Source organism: Solanum pennellii, chromosome 11 (assembly GCF_001406875.1).
Source record: "Solanum pennellii chromosome 11, SPENNV200".
Taxonomy (NCBI): Eukaryota; Viridiplantae; Streptophyta; class Magnoliopsida; order Solanales; family Solanaceae; genus Solanum; species Solanum pennellii.
In genome coordinates this window covers 10,848,311-10,870,694 of record NC_028647.1, presented here as the reverse complement: position 1 = coordinate 10,870,694, position 22,384 = coordinate 10,848,311, and the positions used below count along the sequence as shown (strand labels likewise).

The window sequence follows — 22,384 nt, the reverse complement described above, 5'->3', positions numbered from 1 at the left end:
TATATATATATATATATATATAGTAATTAAATACAATAATCACTACATTTTAATTCCAATCAAGTTGATGTTAGCTATATATAAGTAGGAATCCTCATTTTTCACAAAGCCCCATAAAATCAAATTGTCAAGAAATTTAAATGTGAAGTAGACATACTTCCTTCACCGAGGTGCTCCACAACTTTCATGAATTTGACATGAAGAAATTCTCAGTCCAATTTCACTATAAAAATGTTATATCATAAAAAATCATTAATAATCCTATTTAACAATGTATTATCAAGCTATCATTCTAACTACATGCTACGTAGATATAAATTTCATAGTTAATTCTTCCTTTATATAGTGCATTGTTGGTTAAAATAATTGACTATACCTGCTATACAATAAAATTGTAATGGTATCCATGTCAAATTATAAATATTATCGGACTAATTAATTTAAACTATATTCAGTGAATTTTATTCATTATGAAATTAATGTTACCTAATAAAACTAGTTATCATATACTAAACAATAAAGAATTAGGGATGAATAATTTATGTCTCTAATCAATAAAAAATAGTCACTAATCCGATTTAACACAGATAGAAATGATTGTTTATCTTTTGCAAAGCTCTCCTTTCTAAGAGTGAGTTGGTTAAGATATTTAAGTTAGCAACAAACTGTAACGATTGGGTTTCGGCGTTATAGAAAAGTCAATGGGGAAAATTTTTTGGGTCGGAAAACATTTCGCTAGTATTTGAATTTTCTCAATCTAGTCCAAATTTGGATGAAATTGGAGTCTTTGAGGTGTGAGGAATTCCGGTAACAATAGGGTGAACCGTTTATGATTTTGATTACATGAGTAGTTAGATAAATTGTTAAAGCATCCGTACGACTTTACAGATTTGAATTCAGGCATGTAGAACTCTGAAAATTGATCTTAGCGTGGAAGGTATTTTTAGAATGTCGTGGTTTAGAGGTGTATTGTGAAATGGAGATTTTGAAATTCTTGAGATAGCTCTCTGTCTCGGGAATCCCACCCTTGTGGGCATTTCTACCGCTTAGGCGGGATGGGTGCCACTGCAGCGGCTGGGACGCGACTAAATATCGTTAATACACCCTTAAACGATCTTATTAGGCACTTTTTGATTTTTATAGCTAAGGAACGAACACCATGCGACTCCTACTCGTTTTTCACCATTCTTGAGGCTTGAGGCTAAGGGTAACTTTTTCACTTTCTGATTTTTTTTTTATCCGTAGAACGTAATAGAATGGGTTAATAATGATGGGGAAGGGTGTTGATACAAATTTTATGATGGAAACAACCCTAAATTGGATGACGGATCATGGGTTTGATCTAGGGCTCATATAATTGTTAGTAATCCGGGTAATTAGTTATTGTTTATTGATTTTCATATTATATTGACTGTTTGTAGACCAAGAACAAGCAGAACGAATTCGAAAGGGAAAGGATCAAGTTTCTTAGGGTTTCAAGCTTGTTTCGAGGTAGGTGATAGTTGTGATTATGTTATTATGTGATGTATTATTGTTATTGCTTCATTATAATGCATGTATGTATGAAAATATTGCATTGTTGATTCACACTTGTGGTAAATAAGATAAATGAATGGTTATATGCCATGAATCAATCTTGATTGTACGACTTGAAAGTATATTTGTATTTTTGATTATGGTTTGTTGATGAATCAGATTTTTATGTTCTGACATACTTACTTGGATTGGATTGCCACGTTCCTGCATAAATTTGGATCTGATACCACATTCCGGTGCACTAACAGTTTGGGTTTGGGTTTCACAAGAGAATCAACTACTTGTGATTGTTGAAGCATGTGATATTCAATCTTGTATATGTTCGATATATTGCATGATTATATTGATGTTGCACTTATTTGTATAGTTGTGTGATCCATCAGTACACGGTGGTTGTGTACTGATACTGCATTTGCTCTTATTTTTGTTGAGTACAAGACATCTTTCGGCGGCTATTGACAGACCTCGCTTAGAAGATCTGTGATCACTGCTTCGGAATTCAAGGGTGAGCTAGTATCTTCCGGGCTGCCATGAAATTCTCTTTAGTCTACATCCACCATTTTTGGACTTAGAGACTGCTTTAATTAGTTGTTTAGCTCATTAGATTGGGGTTGCGTCCCTTATTATTTAGACTTGGTTATCGTTTAGCAGTTTTGGTACATTATTTTTTAGGTTCTAGAAGATTGTTTATTTCCGCATTTGTTTAGTTATTTCTTTAGAATCTTTGTTGACGGCTACGAAAACTTCCTACTTAGTTTATTTAACTTACTTCCGTAACTTAAATGCCTTAATTTTTAGATTAATGCGTTAGTTTGGGTAGTAGTAGTGGTTTTCCAATGGAGAATCAGTGTGGGTGTCAATCACAAAGGTCGGGATCGTGACACAAACTAATGACATTTCACAAGTAATTTTGTTTTTTTATGTAGTAAATTTCTCGAAATAATAGTCTTTACCCATTCTAGCAATCAATGTTGTAGGTCGAATAGTACTAGAATAAATACTTATAGAGTGAAATGATATTCAAGGCTACAACTAATTGAGCCAAAAGTTTGAAAGAATGAAAATAAGGTGAATGTACATTGGTTAATCATAACATCAATTTTTTTCCTTTTCCATTGGATAGCTTTGTTACAGTTGTGGAAACATCAACTGTTGTAACTGTATCAATGCACTTTAAGAACCAGTGAAGAACAACAAAATAAAGTTATACACAAAATTATCACAAATGATTAATTATTTTTCATTCAAGGTGTGCAATCTTAGATATGTTCATATAAATGAAAGACAAATATTGTTTAGGATTAACAATAAGTAACAAAATTGTTTAAGAATTGAATTTGTTAACAACTGATCTTCTCTTGGCAACAATTGATTTGACTAAAAAATATTTTCACGGGCAATAAAAATCTGCAATATAGAATCAAAAGGACAAAAAAGTTTTGATGAAATGAAAATGATTAAAAAAGAGAAAAAGACATAAGAACCCCTTGAATAGGGATTCGAATTTCAAGGACACACATTTTCTTTACGTGAATTCTATTACCCTTCTGAACTATTTTGATGTGTAAAAAAATATCATGTGGATTTAACGTGACATAGAAAGTGTTCTTACTATACTAGAAGCAAGTGAGATGCGAAGAATATGAGAAAAATCTAACTAAAATTATATACATGTCCTTTTTAATTTGTCATAGTATACAATTAGTTAATACAAATTGTGGGGGAGGGGGGTGCACACGCGTGTGCGTGTGTGTGTGTCTATGTGTTTGGGGGGGTCAGATCCATGCGAGTTTAGAATTGAAAAGAGGAGAAGAAAAGTCAAAAATCCTGTCTGACAAGCCCTGGGGTGCCGCGCTAGCCAGAGCCTCTCAGGGCAACCTCTGTCTGACAGGGCCTGGCGTGCCACCCCAACCAGAGCCCCTCAGGATAGTCTCTGTCCATCAGGCTCTGGCACCCCGCGCTTCTTAGAGTGACAGCGTCACATGGAGATCTCATTTTCCCCCATATTTTCGTACGTGTTTCCAAGTGATGTACCTATAAATCCTAGTTGATTCCAACACTAAAGTAAATCTAAACATCATGAAATCATCCATAAACATGAGATCATGATCCTTGAATCCATAATCCAATTCAAGGAAAGTTAAGATCAAGGTGAAGGAAGTTAAGAGTTAAGTCTAAAAGTTAGGAAGCAAGTCAAAGTGAGTTCTTAAAGTTTTCAAGAGTTTAAACAAACATTTGTACTTTATTTTAAGGCTCAAGCTACAAGTCAAGCAAAGAGTAATGAGTTGAGTTTAAGCCTTAAATTTATAAGGAAACTAAGTCTTCCCTAAGAGTTAAGTTTCAAGTAAAGCAAAGAGCTAAGAGTGAGTTCATATCTCAAAAGATATATGGGAACTCAGTAGTCCCTAGAAGTATAAACGTTTAAACATTTTGAGAAATAAAGGAAGCTAGACTTCCACAAAGCCTTTGGATGAGTTTTAGAAAATGGGAACTATGGTTTCGAAGAGAGCTTTTAAAGCTAAGTTTGAGCAATTACCTCAAACCAGAGAAGAAGTTGTTTTAAAAAAACCATATGAGTTAAGTATTTTGGGAGTACTATTGAGCACCATATGGGGACGTGAGTTCAAATCAACTCAAGTCTTTATAAATCATGTAGACAGCATGGACAGATAAAGGGTCATACTTTTTAGATGATTCCTTTTGCTTTATAGAATAGACTAGTGGATTCACTTAGTAGTTCAGGTTCTATACTACTAGCTATATACCAACTAAAGAATGTGGCTATGACTTGGTTAGGTCATTGAAAGGAGGGCAGAGAGGAGGATGCACCACCTCCAAGTTGGGCATGCTTTGAGGAAGACTTCTTGGGACATTTCTTTCCCCGAGAAGTAAAGGAAGCAAAGGTACGGGCGTTCCTTAATTTGAACAAGACTCCTTGAGTGTTCATGAATATAGGTTAAAGTTTACACAGCTGTCTCGCTATGCTCCGGAGATGGTTAAAAATATGAGAAGCAGGATGAGCTTGTTCGTTGCTAGCTTGGGTCGTGCTTCAAGCAAGAAAGGTAGGGCTGCAATGTTGATTGGGAACATGGACATTTCAAGGTTAATGGTATATATGCAAAAACTTGTATAAGAAAACTTGAGGGATAGACAGAAGTAACAGGAACAAGAAAGCTAAGACTGGGAATGAGTCTGGTCAACATAGGGTGGTTCAAGTTGAACACAATTTCACAAACAAAAGGGGGATGCACCATCATTTGCTAATGCACCTGCGCCCAGAAACAGAAATGAGTATCATGGCTAGAATCCGTAGAACTTTAAGTCTAGACTAGCCCAGTCCCAAGGTAGTGTGGCACAAGGAGGTAGTTGGGCGCTTACATGTGGTAGGTGTGGCAGAAAGCACGCCGGTAAGTGTCATTATGGCCAGTCGGTCGTTTCAAATGCGGGCAAGAGGGGCACTGTATGAAAGAGTGTGCCAAGAATAATTAGGGAGGTGGAAAACTTACCTATTTTGGAAGGTTAGTAGATATGCTAATGAGTAAATTCCACCCTGAAGTCTACTCATTTCTATTGGCTAGTGAGAACATTTAGTGTTGATCTTTCAAATCACTTTAATTTAACTTATATATTTTTCTTTCTTGAGTCAAGAAAATGATATCCTTTTGTCCTTCTTTCAGGTTTTTTCATGTAAGTGTAACACCTTGAATTTAGGAAAAGGAAAAGACAACATTTCATTTAGCCATTGTTGTGTTCTATGGGCCGTAGAAGATATCTATAGAAAGTGAGTTGTATTTTTTTAAAAAAAGGGCTAAGTGTCTCATTCTATTGTCGACTGGAAAGGTCTATCAAAAACTTTATGAGTTGTAGTTAGATCTCGTAGAAATGTCCCATACTTAGTGAAATTTTAGGATCAAAGTTGAGTTCTTCGGCTGGGGTCTACGGATCGTAGAAAGTTCTACGGGCCATAGACCAGTCTTATCAAAATTGGATTGAATTTAATACTCCGGTACTTAGTCTATAGTTGAACAGTACGGACCAAAGAAAGTTCGATGGTCTATAGATCACACCCGTAAGCCGAGTCGACAATTATTTTTAGGGTTTTTAGGTTTTTTTCTTAAGTTTTTATTACCTAAGCTGTACTATTTTGAACCCTACTTAAATATCTATATAAGTATTTTAAGTTCGAAAACTACACATTCTAAAATCGTTATCCTAAAAATCCCAATTCCATCCAAGTTCTAATTCCCCTAAAAAATCTCTCTTTAAGTTAAGGAAGAAGAATTTATGGTTTTACTTCAAGATCTTAAACTCTCCATAGATTAGGTTGATCTCTGTTAGTATTCACCTATGGAGTCCTTTCCTCCATTAGGTCTTTAAGATCCCAATTCTACAAGTTTAATTCTCAATTCAAAGTTATGGTTTTATTCAATTTTCATGGGGTTTTCTCAATTATGATTTAATTTGTTATTTTATATATTTTAAGGCTTGGGTAGGTATACAGATTCCTAAACCCCTACTCATTAGTCGGTCATCGTGATATGAGTTTCTGGAAGTGCTTCCTAATTATCTCGACGGTGTTCCTTCCAAAAAGGAAATAAACGTCGATATTGACCTTATATTAGATATACAAGCTATGTTTATTCCACCTTATCATATGGATCCGAATTAACATACATAATTAAATGAGCAATTGAAAGATCTACTGGATAAAGGTTTCATCTAATTGAGTATTGCTCCACGGGGTGTTCTAGTTGTGTTTATTCCTATCAAGGATGGTTCACTTCACATGTATATTGATTACCAACAATTTAATAAGGTTAACATTAAGAATAAGTATCCTCTTCCAAGGATGATGCTTTGATTGATCAATAAAAAAAAACAGAAGAGTTACTTTTCTAAGATTGACCTCCAGTCATTTTATCACTAATTGAGGGTGAAAGAAAGTGACATTCTAAGGACAACTTTTTAAACTCAGTATGACCATTATAAGATTTTAATAATGTAGTTTGGGTTGTCAACACTCCATCCAAATTTATGAACTTAATAAATAGTGTATTTGAACAATATCTTTATGTGTTTTTTATTGTGCTTATCGATGACATCTTGATTTACTCGCGGAGTGAGGATGAGAATGAAGTTCATTTGAGAATTATGTTGCAAGTCCTCAAGGACCGACAATTATTTGTAAAGTTTAGTAATTACTAGTTTTTGTTGCTATTTGTGGCTTTTCTTGGTCAAACTGTTTTTGATAAGGGAATTGAGGTTTATCCTATGAAGATCAAAGTGGTTAATAATTGTCCTATGTTATGCGGAATTCGAGATAATACGAGAAAATATAAACGCGAAAAACAAGACAACGGATTTACGTGGTTCACCAATAAATTGGCTACGTCCACGGGAAGAGGGAGAGCAGTTTTATTAAGGAGAGGCAAGAACAGAATTACAGAATAGGGTTTGCCATAGCGTCTATATATAGTGCTAAGCTACGCCCTAACAGGCTTGGGCCCAACATACAGAATTAACAGATAATTAAGGGCCCGATTCAAGGCATTCAACAAATCTCCACCTTGACTTGAATTCTCCGAATAGATTCTTCAGACGCACTATGATAGTGGCAGGCCTCCCCCTCTTCCTCTGAATTGCCCCGCAGGGCAATTAACAGCTTCTGATGTTGAGCAAGTCCAAACAGTGTTGAAACTTGCTCTGTGGAACCGGCTTTGTGAACATATCAGCAGGATTATCAGCAGTTCCTACTTTCTTCACCTTGATTCTCTTCTCACTTCTCAGAAAATGATACCTTACGTCAATATGCTTGGTTCTCTCATGATGGACTTGATCCTTGGCTAGACAAATTGCGCTCAAACTGTCACAATACACCGTAGCCTGATCATGATGCAGACCAAGATCACTAACCAGCCCTTTCAGCCAAATCCCTTCTTTTGCAGCCTCTGTCAAGGCCATGTACTCCGCTTCCGTAGTAGACAAAGTCACTGTAGGTTGCAAAGTTGCCTTCCAACTGACGACAGATCCTCCAAGGGTAAACACATAGCCAGTCATCGATCTTCTTGTGTCAACATCTCCAGCATAGTCAGAATCAGAATAGCCAGTAACCAAGCACTGAGTATCACCTCCATAAATGAGACCAACGTCAGATGTACCTCTAAGGTACCGGAAAATTCTCTTCACAGCCTGCCAATGTTCTCTCCCTGGTTGTCCCATGAATCTGCTCACTACACTGACTGCATGTGCTAAATCTGGCCTTGTACAGACCATAGCATACATCAAACTTCCTACGGCACTGGCATAAGGGACTCGTGACATATACTCCTTCTCTTCTTCTGACTGTGGAGCGAACATGGCAGTGAGATGGATATTGGCAGCACTGGGGGTATCAATAGGCTTAGATGAAGACATGCCAAACCTCGCCAAGACCTTCTGAATGTAGCTTCTCTGTGACAAGAAAAGTTTCCTTCTCTCTCTGTCTCTAATGATCTCCATCCCTAGAATCTTCCGAGCGGCTCCCAGATCCTTCATCTCAAACTCAGCACTAAGTAAACCCTTCAGCTTCTGAATGTCATACTTCTTCTTTGCAGCTATCAGCATATCATCTACATAAAGCACCAGATAGATGAATGAATCATCCTTGAGCCTATTGTAGTAGACACAACAATCATATGAGCTCCGAGTATAGCCCAACTTCACCATATAGCTGTCAAACCTTTTGTACCACTGCCTTGGAGACTGCTTAAGTCCATATAAGGACTTCTTCAACTTGCAGACGTGATTTTCCTTCCCTGGAACTTGGAAACCATCCGGCTGAGTCATGTATATCTCTTCCTCCAACTCTCCATGTAGAAACGCTGTCTTCACATCAAGTTGTTCAAGCTCCAGATTCTGATGTGTAACAATCGCTAGTAACACTCGGATGGAAGTATGTCTGACCACTGGTGAGAAGATCTCATTGTAGTCCACTCCCTCTCTTTGGTTGAAACCTCTGGCAACAACCCTGGCTTTATACTTGACTCCTTCTGCTGGTGATATCCCTTCCTTCTTCTTGAAAACCCATTTGCAAGTAATAATCTTTCTCCCCGAAGGCTGTATGACCAGATCCCATGTCTGATTCTTGTGTAGGGACTCCATCTCATCTCCCATAGCGGCAAACCATTTTTCAGAATCAGAACTTAAAATGGCTTCTTTGTAAGTAGACGGCTCAGATGTATCTACCTCTTCAGCAACCTGCAGTGCATAACCCACCATGTCCTCAAAACCATACCTCGTAGGTGGCCGAACTCCAACCCTCCTTGGCCGATCTTGAGCTATACTCCGATGGATATCTGATGGCATAGATTCTGGAATATCAGTTTCTGTCTGTGGCTCTTGATCCTCCTCTTCAGGTTCTTTCAAATCGCTCTCGTTCTGAATGACTTGAAACTCCACCTGTTTATCAAGACTCCCAGTTTCTGACGTAGTTGTAGGCTTCACAATGGTTCTAAGCAGAGAACTTTCATCAAAGACAACGTTCCTGCTCATAATAACCCTCTTTTCTGCTGGAGACCAGATTCTGAAACCTTTCACTCCATCTCCGTAGCCCACAAATACTCCCTTTTTAGCTCTTGGTTCTAACTTACCTTCACTGACGTGATAGTAAGCCGTACAACCAAAAGCTTTCAGATTTGAATAATCAGCAACTTTTCCTGACCACATCTCCATAGGTGTTTTGCACTGTATGCCTGTATGTGGTCCGCGGTTAATCAAGTAGCAAGCTGTACTAACCGCTTCTGCCCAGAATCTTCTATCTAGCCCAGCATTAGAGAGCATGCACCTTGCTCTCTCCAGAAGTGTTTGATTCATCCGCTCAGCTACACCGTTCTGCTGTGGTGTATTTCTGACTGTACGATGTCGAGCAATCCCTTCATCCTTACAGAATTGATCAAATTCAGACCAGCAGAATTCCAGCCCATTATCAGTTCGCAACCTCTTGATCTTCTTCCCTGTTTGATTTTCCATCAAAATTTTCCACTCCTTGAACTTCTGGAAAGCTTCACTTTTATGCTTCATCATGTACACCCAAGTCATCCTTGAGTAGTCATCAATCATGGACACAAAAAATCTGCAGCCTCCCAAAGACTCAACACGGCATGGACCCCAGCAATCAGAATGGATATAATCAAGAGTGCCTTTTGTTCTGTGAATGGCTTTTGGAAACTTGTTGCGATGTAGTTTTCCAAAGACACAATGTTCACAAAACTCTAGGCTTTTAACCTTATGACCAGCAAGAAGATCCTCCTTTGACAGAATTTGCATCCCTCTTTCACCCATATGACCAAGTCTCATGTGCCATAACTTAGTCATATCCTCCTGGTGAACTTCTGACGATGCAACATGGGCTGAACCTGTAACCGTGGAACCTTGTAGAAAATACAAAGTACCACGCATGACACCTTTCAGAATCAGATTTGAACCCTTCCAGACCCGCAAGACTCCATCTTTTCCCGACCAGCTGAATCCCTTGCTGTCCAAAGAACTGAGAGATATCAGATTTTTCGTCATCAATGGAACGTGCCTGACCTCGTTCAATGTGCAGAAGCTACCGTCATGTGTCCTTATCTTGATCGAGCCTGTCCCAACCACCTTGCAGACAGAACTGTTGGCCATCGAGATGCTGCCTCCGTCTATCTGCTCATAAGTCGTGAACCACTCTCTCCTAGGACAGATGTGATAGGATGCCCCAGAATCGAGAACCCACACATCTGAATGATGAGTGTGCTCATCCGCAACTAGGGCAATGTCTTCTTCAGAATTGGTGTCTTCTTCAGCAACAGCAGCAGAAACTGATTGTTTTTCCGATTGCTTCTTCTTCTTCGGACAATCAAATTTCCAATGTCCCTTCTCCTTGCAGTAATTACAAACATCATCTGGCTTTGCACCCTTCGACATCGGCTTATTTTTCTTTCCGCCGTTTTTCCTTCCCTTTCCGCTACTGGTGAACAGACCGGAAGGCTGTATGTCCGTACTTGTGCCGTTAGCCTTATGCCGTAATTCCCTGCTATGAAGGGCCGATCTGACTTCTTCCAGCGACACAGTATCTTTCCCAACAATGAACGATTGAACAAAATTCTCAAACGACATTGGGAGAGATACTAACAGAATCAGGGCAGCATCTTCATCCTCGATCTTCACATCGATATTACGCAATTCTAATAACAAAGTATTCAATTGCTCTAAATGTTCCCTGAGTTGTGTACCTTCAGCCATTCGTAAACCGAATAGACGTTGTTTCAGAAGCAGCTTGTTGGTTAGAGATTTTGTCATGTACAAACTCTCCAGCTTCAACCACAGACCAGCAGCAGTCTCTTCATCCGAGACTTCCGTGATGACGTCATCCGCGAGACACAGCATGATCGTCGAATGCGCCTTTTCCTCCAGAATCGCCATCTCAGGAGTAACGACGGCGTTCTTGTCTTTCGACAACGGCGCCCAGAAACCTTGCTGTTTCAACAAAGCCCGCATCTTGATCTGCCATAAACTGAAACTGTTCCTCCCTGTGAATTTGTCGATTTTTACGTTCAAAGCAGACATCTCGAATTCTCCAAGAACACCGATTAACCGAGAGGCTCTGATACCAATTTGTTATGCGGAATTCGAGATAATACGAGAAAATATAAACGCGAAAAACAAGACAACGGATTTACGTGGTTCACCAATAAATTGGCTACGTCCACGGGAAGAGGGAGAGCAGTTTTATTAAGGAGACCCCCGTCCTTTCTGTTTGTAACGGGTCCGATTCAAGGCATTCAACATCCTAGAAATCCATCCCCTTTATATATCCAATGTTTCTTGACTTATACGAATATTATAGAAGGTTTGTGATAGGGTTTCTTCGATTTTCTCTCTATTGACTTCATTGACCTAAAAGAAGGTTAAGTTCTTATGGTCAGAATCACGTGAGAAGAGTTTTGAAGAATTGAAATATAGACTTACCTTCGCTTTGGTGTTGACTTTACCGGAAGGCTTCAATGGGTTTGTTGTTTATTTTGATGCTTCAAGGATTGTATTATGGAGCGTACTTATGCAAAATATTAGAGTTAATGTCTTTGCCTCAAGTAAACATAATATTTACGAAGAAAACATCCTACCCATGATTTGAAACTAGCGGCGATTGTTTTTGCCTCAAAGGTTTGGAGACATTATATGTAAGGTGTCTATGTTCATGTCGTTAACGACCACAAAGGTTTTTAAAAAGTGTTCAAGAAAAAGGATCTATGTTTTTGCAAACTTAAATGGCTAGAACTCTTGAAGGACTATGACATTAGTGTCCTTTATCCTCTGGGTAAAGTCAATGTCATGCCCGATGACTTAAGTTCGTTGTTGATGAGTAGTGTTGCACATGTTGAAGATGATAAGAAAGAATTGGTTCCTGATGTTAGTATACTAGCTCAGCTAGGTGTTTTCTTGGTAGAATCCGGTGAGGGTGGTGTTGTCGTTCAAAATTGTTCGACATCATCTTTTGTGTCAAATGTGAAAGCCAAGCAAAGTCTTGATCCAATTTTGGTTGAGTAGAAGGAAGTAGTTCTTAATGAGTTCATAGATACTTTCTCTTAAGAAGGAAATGGTGGATTTGTATATTAAGGTCGTTTGTGTGTCCCAACATACTCGTTCATTCAATGTACTTATGTCATTTGATCTGCATCTTTTTATGATGCAAATACATGTGTTCAGGATTATCAACAAGCACTTATCTTAGATCACTTTACACTCTAGTTAGTTTTTGGTGGGCCTCCTTGTATCTCCGAGGAATTCAAATTTACTTTCTATTTAGTAGTTTTGAGATGTCGTGGGTTATGTCCCCACATCCTTCTTCAATTGTATAGCCTTCATTGATAGATAGATTAATGAGTCTTTCAGTAATTACTTTTCCTTCATATACTTTTGTAGTCGGTTATACTTATATTCTTGAGTATTTTACAGACAATTGAATTGAGTATTCACTTTGACTTTGAATATTCATAAAATTATGTTTTTAAGACTTTTATCACTTGAATGAGTCTTCCGCTAAGTAGTAAGAAAAGGTTTAACTTTTTATTTGGAGATAACTATTGTCAAATCTTTGATTCCACTAAGCATGAGATTTTATGAGTTAAAATGAGAGGTAAGAATTTCCCATTTAATCCAATGAAAGATGAACACAAGATACAAATTTGTTGATAATAAAGAGTTACAAATTGAAGATGTGGATCAAAGTAACTACAAGACCAAATATGAATCGACAGATTTATTCGTGAGGTCAATTTCAACCAAGTCTAGAATTTGCAATTCCTCAAACAAGGACAGTTAGAATTATGCTTTTGAACTACAGTAGTTTTATTTAATACTTTAATTTTTGAATACATCCTAGTTAATAGTTGGTTAGCTAGGTTTCTCTATTTATTAATAATTAGTTTGATAAGATATATTTTTCTGAGGTATTCTAGACTAGTTATCATTACCTTTTTACTATTTTTGTTCTATAAATGTAGAGTTCAAGAAAGAAAAATAAAAGAATTCTATTTGACCTCATTACAATATTTTCCTCTCATTATTCTTTTATTGTTTTTTAAGTTCTATTCTAAAAGACAAACAATACTAATTTTGCTTTGACGCTTTCAATCTGTCACGATCCAGACCGTTGTGATTGACAGCCACACTACAACTTGATGGGAGAACCACTACTTCCAACCAACCCAAGCAGTAAATCTAAAAACTAAGGCATTTAAGTTATGGAAGCAATTTAAGTAAATAAAGACAAGGTCACATTACTAATTAAAGATCAAACAACTAACTAACAATGCGGAAGATAAACCTAGAATCTAAAAGTTAATGTATCAAAACTAGAAACCGGGACCAAATCTATCAACAATTTCTAGTGGAATATCTAACTAACTTAAACAAGGTCTAGGTCAGTAAATGATATACATAGACTAAAGAGAATTTCATGGTAGCCTGAACGATGTGGCTCTCCCCTGAACTCGAAGCAATCAACGATTTTTTTAAAGTGAGGTTTGTCAAAAGTTGCATGAATATGCCCTATACTCAAAAAAAAAAAAAAGAGCAACTGTAGTATCAGTAAACAACAACCGTGTACTGGTAGGATCACGCGGCCATCTCAGTAGTGTAACATAAACAAGAAATTACAACATCATAACACATGCATAAATATCAAGATGTACAAAACTATCATAATATTCTACATCACAATTCACATGCTTTTTCATATAATTTGTCCTATCACGGTTTAACATCCCAGAAAATTTTTTTGAACTAAGAATTGAGTCATTAATCTTAGCAAAATCTGAAATTTTGAACAAGCCTTGAGTTCCAAATATAATTAAATTGGAAATAGCAAAATCTAAAATTTTGCAAGTTAAGCTACGTATGAGTTTTGGGTCAATTTCAAACGACCATAAATCCTATCACAGGATGATTTAGGTGTTCTACAAGATACCACAGGAAATATCTTTGAGTTATATTTCCAACGCCGCCAAGTTTACTAAGTTTAGAGTTGGATTGGTGAGATATGACCTTTTGAAGTTAGGTTGTCCAGTTAAGGAAAATTAGCCGAAAATAGTGAGGTGTATTTTAGTTCTTTCCTTACCTAATAAGCTTTAGTTCATTTTTAATCATATTTTAGGGTTATAATTCTTTTATTTTAAGTTTAATAATCTAAAAATACGCTCAGGGTTTTAGTTGAGAGTTCAAGAAGAGAAAAAAGGAGAAAAGAGAAGAGAAGCATTCGTCGAGATTCTTGTGTATTGCTGCGGAATTTTGCCATGGGTCTAATCCCTAAGAGATATGTAATATTCCATAGTGTTAGGTTTGTTCACCAACACGCCAAACATGTTATTTTCAGCGTAATTTCATTCTCAAAAAGTTGAAGGATTTAAGTTCCTGTGAGGTGTTCTTGAAGTTCATTGTAGATATTGTCTTGTTGTTTTTTTGATAATTTCTTAATATGGAAGTGACTATTTTGAGTGTTGTTTTTAGTTTTTTAGTGTTTAGTTAGGTTGGGTAATTGAATCTAAGGAAAACATGAGAAAATAAATCGACTGAAAGTGATATAGGGTCAGGAAACGAGCGCAAATTCGTCCAAAGCATGTCTGGGGGGATGCTAGCACGGCGCGCCCCAGATGCGCCCAGAGGGATAAGGCAGCGCACCTGCAGTGCGCCCAAAATCAGCCTCCGATGTTAGGGGATGGCTCCCCGCGCCCGAACGCCCCAGGTTCGTCTGCCTCCACTCTTTTTACGTGGGTTGTCCCGTTTTAGCTCATTTAAAGTGTATCTTCACTCCTTTTGATCCTAAACACTTTAAACTACTTTTAAACACTTATAAATCATTCATAACATGAATCATAACCTTGAAATAATAATTCAAGTTCAAGGTAATATTAAGATTAAGTTTTGAGAGTTATTCTGAACTTTGAGAGAGTCCCTTCGAGTCCTTTTTGAAGAGTCTTCTACAACTTCTAGTAACTTGTTTCAAGACTCAATTAAGTGATCATGAGAGTGAGGAGAATTTGTTCTTGAGTCTAAAATATCACATATATCCTCCACGTCATGAACAAAAACTCTTGAATTTATAATTCACATCCAAGAGAGGGTTAAGAGTAGAGCTCATGAAAGTCTTTGAGTTCAAGTGTGAATCCTTTAAGATCAACTATTGATTTTAACTAAGTTTTGAGGAAGTAAGTAAGAGAATGAGAAGATTTGTATACCTGAGTTCCATCTAGTTAATCAAACCTTCGAGTCGAGTTATTCATGCCCATAACATCCGCATGAATACCACAAATTGAGTATCATCGATAGGAGTAGTATCCCCAAATTCTAAGTCATGAGTAATAAGTTTCTAACACCTTTGAAATTCATTTTATAATAATGGGACTATTACATGTTACCATGAAGTCCTTGAGTTTTATTGTTCATACCCATAATTCCACATGAACCTTATAAGTTGAACAGTGTTGAGATGAGGAGTACCTTTGAGTTCTCAAGTTGAGTAGTTCATGCTCATAATTCCGCATGAACCCTCCAAGTTGAAAATCATGATATCATCCATAAACATGAGATCACGAACCTTGAATCCATACTTCAATTCAAGAAAGTTAAGAGTCAAGTTTAAAGCTAAGAAGTAAGTTAAAGTAAAGTTCTTAAAGGTTTTCAAGAGTATTATATAAACATTTTAACTTTGTTATAAGACTCAAGTTTCAAGCTAAGTAAAGATTTAAGTTGAGGTTCTTTTTTTCAAAGGTATATGGGGACAAAGTATTCCCAAGGATCCTTTAAATGTTGTTGACATTTAAACAAGTAAAGAGCCTTCGGGCTAGTTTTATAAAATGAATCACGCAGGGAAACTATGATTTCTAAGAGGGCTTTTAAACCTAAGCTTTTAGAACTAATCTCAAACTACAGAATCAGTACGTTTTAAAAACATAAGAGTCAATATATTTTTGGGAGTAGTATTGAGCACCGATGTGGGATGCGAGTTACCGATTAATTTAAGTCTCCATCAAAACAATGTAGTCATCATGGGTAGAAAAGGATCATACTTTTTAGATGAATCCTTTTCATAGTTTACTAGTGGATCCATTAGGAAGTTCAGGTTTTATACCCTGGCAAGGTTAGAATGGCCGGGCAGCATGGGTCGAGTAACGCTGTATCATCACTATAGATCTTAAGTGATGGTTGTCGCTCAAAGAAACTACCACAGAAGTTAAAGTATTTTTAAATACATTAGTTATTGTATTTTCATATATATTTCAGAGTTATGTTGTATCCTTGTTATACACATAGAGTTGATATGATGTTTTTAAACAACTTTTCTTTATATTGCACTTATTTTAAATTGCTTTATATTGAAATGAGTGCAGTTGAGTATCAGGAGTTGAGTATCTTGAGTATATTTGTGCTTTATTGAGTCGAGTTTCATATCTTTGAAGTTCAATATCTAATCCTCGAGTTGAATATCTTATTCTTAAGTTGAGTTGAGTTGAGTGAGTTTGAAAAGCGGTAAGTATGTTTCCTTTTTATTCAAGTTTCAAGTTTATGTTATACTTTAGAATTTCCTTTACATGCATATAAATTCCACGTAGTGAGCCATTTGGCCTGCATCTTTTGATGATGCAGACACAGATATTCAGGATCATCAACAGGAGCTTCGTTGATACATCCCAGAGTTCGAATAACCATGGTGAGTCTCCTTATTTCCGGAGGATTTCATTTACTTTTCAGTTTACTCTGGATGTCGTGGGTCTTTTCCCGACTTCCATCTTTATCTGTTAGAGGCTTTATAGATAGTCAATATAGTTGAGGAGTCTGTATTATTCATTTATGTTATTAAATGTCTTAAAGAGTTAACTTGCCTATTTTATGGCGAGTTTAATATATTATTTTATTCATAAATTAATCTTTAAAGTTAAAGCTTTGTATTCGAGTTGTTGATACTCATTTTTAAGTTTTCGTATGCTTAAGTTAGTCTTCTTCTTGTAGTCAACCAAGATGAGGGTTTGCTTGGAAACCAGCAATGGTTCTTGAGTGTCGTCCATGTCTAAAGTGTAGACTTAGGTCGTGACAAACTTGGTATGAGAGCACAGAGTTCAAATGTCATAGGGTGTCTATGAAGTCGTGTCAATATGATATTGTTTATGGTTGTGATGGCCCCACTTTTGTGAATGAGATACTCTAGGCATTTAAGAAAAGTTTCCCTTCTTTCATAATCTTAATCGTGCAAAATTGCTAAGTCATAGATATCAATTCTAACTCGTGCGTTCTCATATTCATTTGACTATCCATCAAACTAGAGGTGGTTGAAAATTAAAGTTTAAAGATCCTTATCGATGAGTTATTCTTAGAAAGAGTCTTGAGAAAGTCATGAGACTCCAGAGGGGCTTGAGAGAAGACCAAGAGTACCCATCCCGCTGCAGCGGCGCGCGGGCATAAATGTAACCATTCATGAAAAGATCAATTTTAATAGTTCTACTCATCTAAATTTGATTCAGTAAAGTGTTATGGATTCCTTATTCTCTTAGATACCCAACATCTCTTATTCATTACCAGATTTTCCCTACACCTTAGTGAATTCGATTTCTTTCAAATCTAGACTAAGTTTGGTAATTCCAAGTTACTACAAAAGAGTTTTATAGCCCCAACTTTTTCTTCATTGACTTTCCCATAATGACGGAATAAGGTCGTTACAATAGATACCAATTAACCCATTACTCATCCTTGAGTGATCAACTAGGAAAGACTTGGGTAAAATAAAGGTAGAATAGTATCTGAAACATCGAATTACTAGGGGTACTTGTCTCGCATGCCCTTCTTACCGATTCTCATTACCTCCTAAGGGTTTCACATCTCCAACCTCAAACCAACCAATTTAATACCTACACATCCTCCCTTACCATGCATCAGTGAAGTCATCTCAACACTCGAGTAATACATATTGTTGTATGTAAACTTAACTAATCAACAAAATTAATCCCAACAACAACCAAAGTTGATCGTACTCACGTTGGCCACATGTTATAAACGATCTTGAAACAGTCATAAGGACTAATCCTTCCTCACATAACCATGAAAAAATTCTAAAATCAAAACTCGCCACAATTAGAGATGAACCTAAACCAACCAACATACGCTCATGATACCCAAACAATCTTAGTTCTTATCAACATCTTCATATCACAAGGTAAATTTCCATAAGCTTAAGTTACAAAAGTTTCAACTAGTAGAAATCAAATACCCGTCGAGGGATATGTCCAAGCATACCACCCTTCCAACAACACTATTGAAAATCTAGATTTAGTGATTGTAGATTACCTCTTAAGAACAACAAAATTGAATTCAATGATCCCCACATTCAAAAACACATAATCGATACATGAACTCGACGACAAAAAAAATATCAAGATTGTTGAACAATCATAAATACACAAGGTAGCTCTTCTATAAATTATCCTAAGCAAGATGGTACATGAATAACCTGTTAAATAATTTAACAACTCCTAGACTACATCACATGAGTCGTATGAATAACCAATTCTTCCCAATTATCCCACTCATTCAAGAGAACATTACAGTATGAAAATACACCACTAGAGCCACCCACAAAATAAAAACAGGTGTGACCATAGCAAGTTCATAACGTTTCAAATAATGTACAAGATGAAACACATGGTCACATAAGAATTTATCGAATAACACAAAAGGTTTTCCTCAGTAGGGTCGATACTAGTTATTCCCATTCACTTGACTCAACATACACTTCACATCCTTCGATTGGATCCAATACTCTTAATACCAACAACCATGATAAACACTCTGAGCATTGAACTTATTTTAAACCAACACCTTCAGAATGAAAACCTTCCTAAAATATCTTAACAATCAAAAGTGATAAGCTTTACAAACTCAAATCAACTGTAAGTCTTTTCAAATGTTCAGTACTTAATATAACTGACCATTCCACACCTCGCAAATTCATACCTTGGAAAAATATATCACCACGAATGTAGATGTACAATGAAAAATCTGAATTGTAAATTCAATCGTTTAACACAAGACACTTATCTGTCAACATTAGCTTATATATTTATTTAACGACCTTCAGTCACTTCGGACTCGCCACAAAGGCACCTATCCTGTTGTAGCGCCGTCTTTGCAGCGACACCAATCTCGCTGCGGCGACACTTTTTGAACTAGTGAGCTTTGGTTTGAAAAGTCCCAAAAATCTTATAATTCCAATCCCTGCCTCGTTCGCTACAGCCACCCATCTCGATGTTAACAAGTCATAATTACTACGCCAAATTCCCTTAGCCACAATCTCATTATATAGTTGCATCCCGGCACAATCTACTACAAACTCTTATTGTCATTATGTTCAATCAGCCCTGACTATATCTACAAGTCAACAGTTCCATAGGCATAACACCTCAAACTCATGTATACTCATCAACTTCAAAAGACTAACCCAATCTTGGTACGCACTTTCTAACTACAATCATAAATTTACTTCACCAAAGTATACTGAATAGAACTTTCTTTATTCATAAGCTTGTCATTTAGGTATTAATCCACTCCCTTATGGATTAAGATAAAATCACCAGTCCTCATATTACCCTCCTTATCTCTTAGTAAAGAGGATATGAACCTCCATGGGGAAACACTAGGATGCATGAAACCTTTATAAAGAAGCCCTTAGATTTAAGATTTAAGCTCTCTAAATTCTAACACCAAATGAAAACAATCAACATAGGGAACTCGACCACAACATCCCTAATATGAACTAATTACGCCAAACAATCCTTCCCTACTAGTTTCCAAGCCTGAATGAAGGATATGACCTTAGCTAGCTCAGACTTGTACACCCCTTCCCACTCTGACCTTTCCCTACCGGGGATATCTAGAGTAACTGTCTTGGCACCACAATTAAGCTCGGTATAATAGGGGAAAAACCAAGTCATTCCTATTATTATATCGAGTTAGTCATATTCAACATAACTAAATCAACTCAAATATAAGAATCCACTACACAGCATTGCAACACGATACACATGGGTGACATGACTGACTCCTTGACTATTATGGAAACATGGATGAGGGCATCAAGTACATCAACACCCACATCAAATACCAGGAGGTTTCACTGACACCTACAAATAAGTAGAATCCAGATCAACAACAATTTTAGCACTTGTGATCACTACATCCGACCCTCATATGCCAGGTTGTCCACAATTTTGACACAACTTATAACTTATATTCGATTGTTGAACATTGAGGCACAATTCAAGGTCTATAATTATGACTAGGAAAATAGGGGACACAGGGATGAGATTCCATCTCACCCTGTCCCTCTCTAATGAAAAAATATCCCGCCCCAGCGACCATAACAAAAACAGAACCAATCTAACTAATTTTCTGGGTCTTTTCTCCTTTCTGATTTCCACCAAGGTCCCAACTTTACTTGGCACTTTTGGAATAATCCCCATAGCTAGTATAATTATTAATTACCTTGTGTCAATATTAATGACACATGTTCCACAATTTCCCTTACATTACATTCAACACTACAACTCACTCGTTCCCAGGATATACCCAGACATTCACGCGATTATCAGTTGGTTGCAATACGCATCAAGATTTCTCACTTACAAACCACATTATAATTTATCTACCCCCTTGCGCATAATCTCATGATGATTTTCCTTTTACGACCAGTCCCACGACACTCAAGCGGTTACAACTGCGCACTTTCAACATTTAGACCAACACATTGCCCATATCACATTCAGTCAAGCAATATTGGGCACCTAATCATATTAAAGGATTCAAGTAATACACCATTTACATTCATAGTTGATTTGAGACAATTAGAAGCACACATTCACCGTTCCATGATACAATTCGCAAATAAGTCCAAATCCTTAAATGGTTATTTCTCTCAATACATGATTTTACTGATATTCCTTGCCTTATATGATCCCTAATGCCAGATACCAATTGGAACCTTCTCAGTTTCAATTATCTTGCTTGCATTCCATCTATTTTACATTGTTGAGATACTAATTGGACTCAACTCATATCACAAGCAACAGTAGTAACCAGCGAGCCCCATAAAACTGCTAATTTCAATCACATAACTTGACCAAACCCAATAATTAACCGCCTCATTCTTTCGATGATAGTAACCAGAACTTAACTCAATCCTAGCGAAAACCTATGTACCTTGCCATTGGTCAAAATATCATCTATCTGAGGCAATGGCTACTTGTTATGAATGGAAACCCTATTAAACTATCGATAGTCTATACACCTCCTCTCTTGCTAGTGACAGTGTTACCACTTTTATTACTCTAGTTAGGACCATAAATTGAAGGAGGAAAGAACCAATTTGTATCACCCAGGTACCAAATGGGTTCAAGTCATAGCACGAAGGATTAGAAATAAGTGATTATTTCCTAAATTCCTATAGCCTCTTGAAGAAAAGTACGGACGTCAATGTATTGTTTCGCAAGACTCTACTAGACTCGTTTTAGTACAATGTGATCAACAAACCTAGTCTCTAATACCAACTTTCTCACAACCCAGACCGTCGTGATTAGCACTAAACTACAACTCGATAGGACAACCACTATTAGCAACCAACCCAAGTAACAAATCTAAAAACTAAGACAATTAAGTTACGGAAGCATATCCCATATATGTTAAGAAACATAAAATATTATGCTAAATTGAGATGCAATATAATTAGTCCCACAAATAATTGGTCCCATATATGATATATCATCAGTCAACCAAAAGGTTAGATAATGGTAGGATAAATGAGTTTCACACTAAATAGATGTCACGACCCAAAAATGGACGTGATGGCACTCGTCTTATCCCACCAAGACAAGTAAGCCTAAAACTCAACTATTACAATAAAAATGCGGAAAATTTACTATCAACTTACATTATACCCCAAAACCTGGTTGTCACGTGTACAAGCCTCTAAAGTATTACAATCGGATCAAAAGAAAATATAAGTCTCATATGATATTGTTTCTAGAGTAGAACAAAATCATAAACAAGAGTAAGGAGGGATGTTGAGATGACCAACAACTACCTCACAAAATCTCCAGGAAGCCTCGGAAAAGAAGAGAATATATCATAAAAGTCCGGGCTAGTAACCTACAAAAATTTGTAGAAGCAAGGGGTGAGTACCAAACCACACGGTACTCAGCAAGTAAACCTCTAAACACAAGCTAAGGGGATGAAATACGGGTACTCCTACCACCCCCAACCGAACCTTCACAACTACAACCTGCATAAACATCAG

General features: G+C 36.9%; 1 pseudogene; it reads left to right on the top strand.

Moving 5' to 3' along the window:
* LOC114074700 overlaps positions 1-12,096 on the top strand; it is a 29,956-nt pseudogene extending 17,860 nt beyond the window's left edge.
* Positions 12,097-22,384: the final 10,288 nt, after the last annotated feature.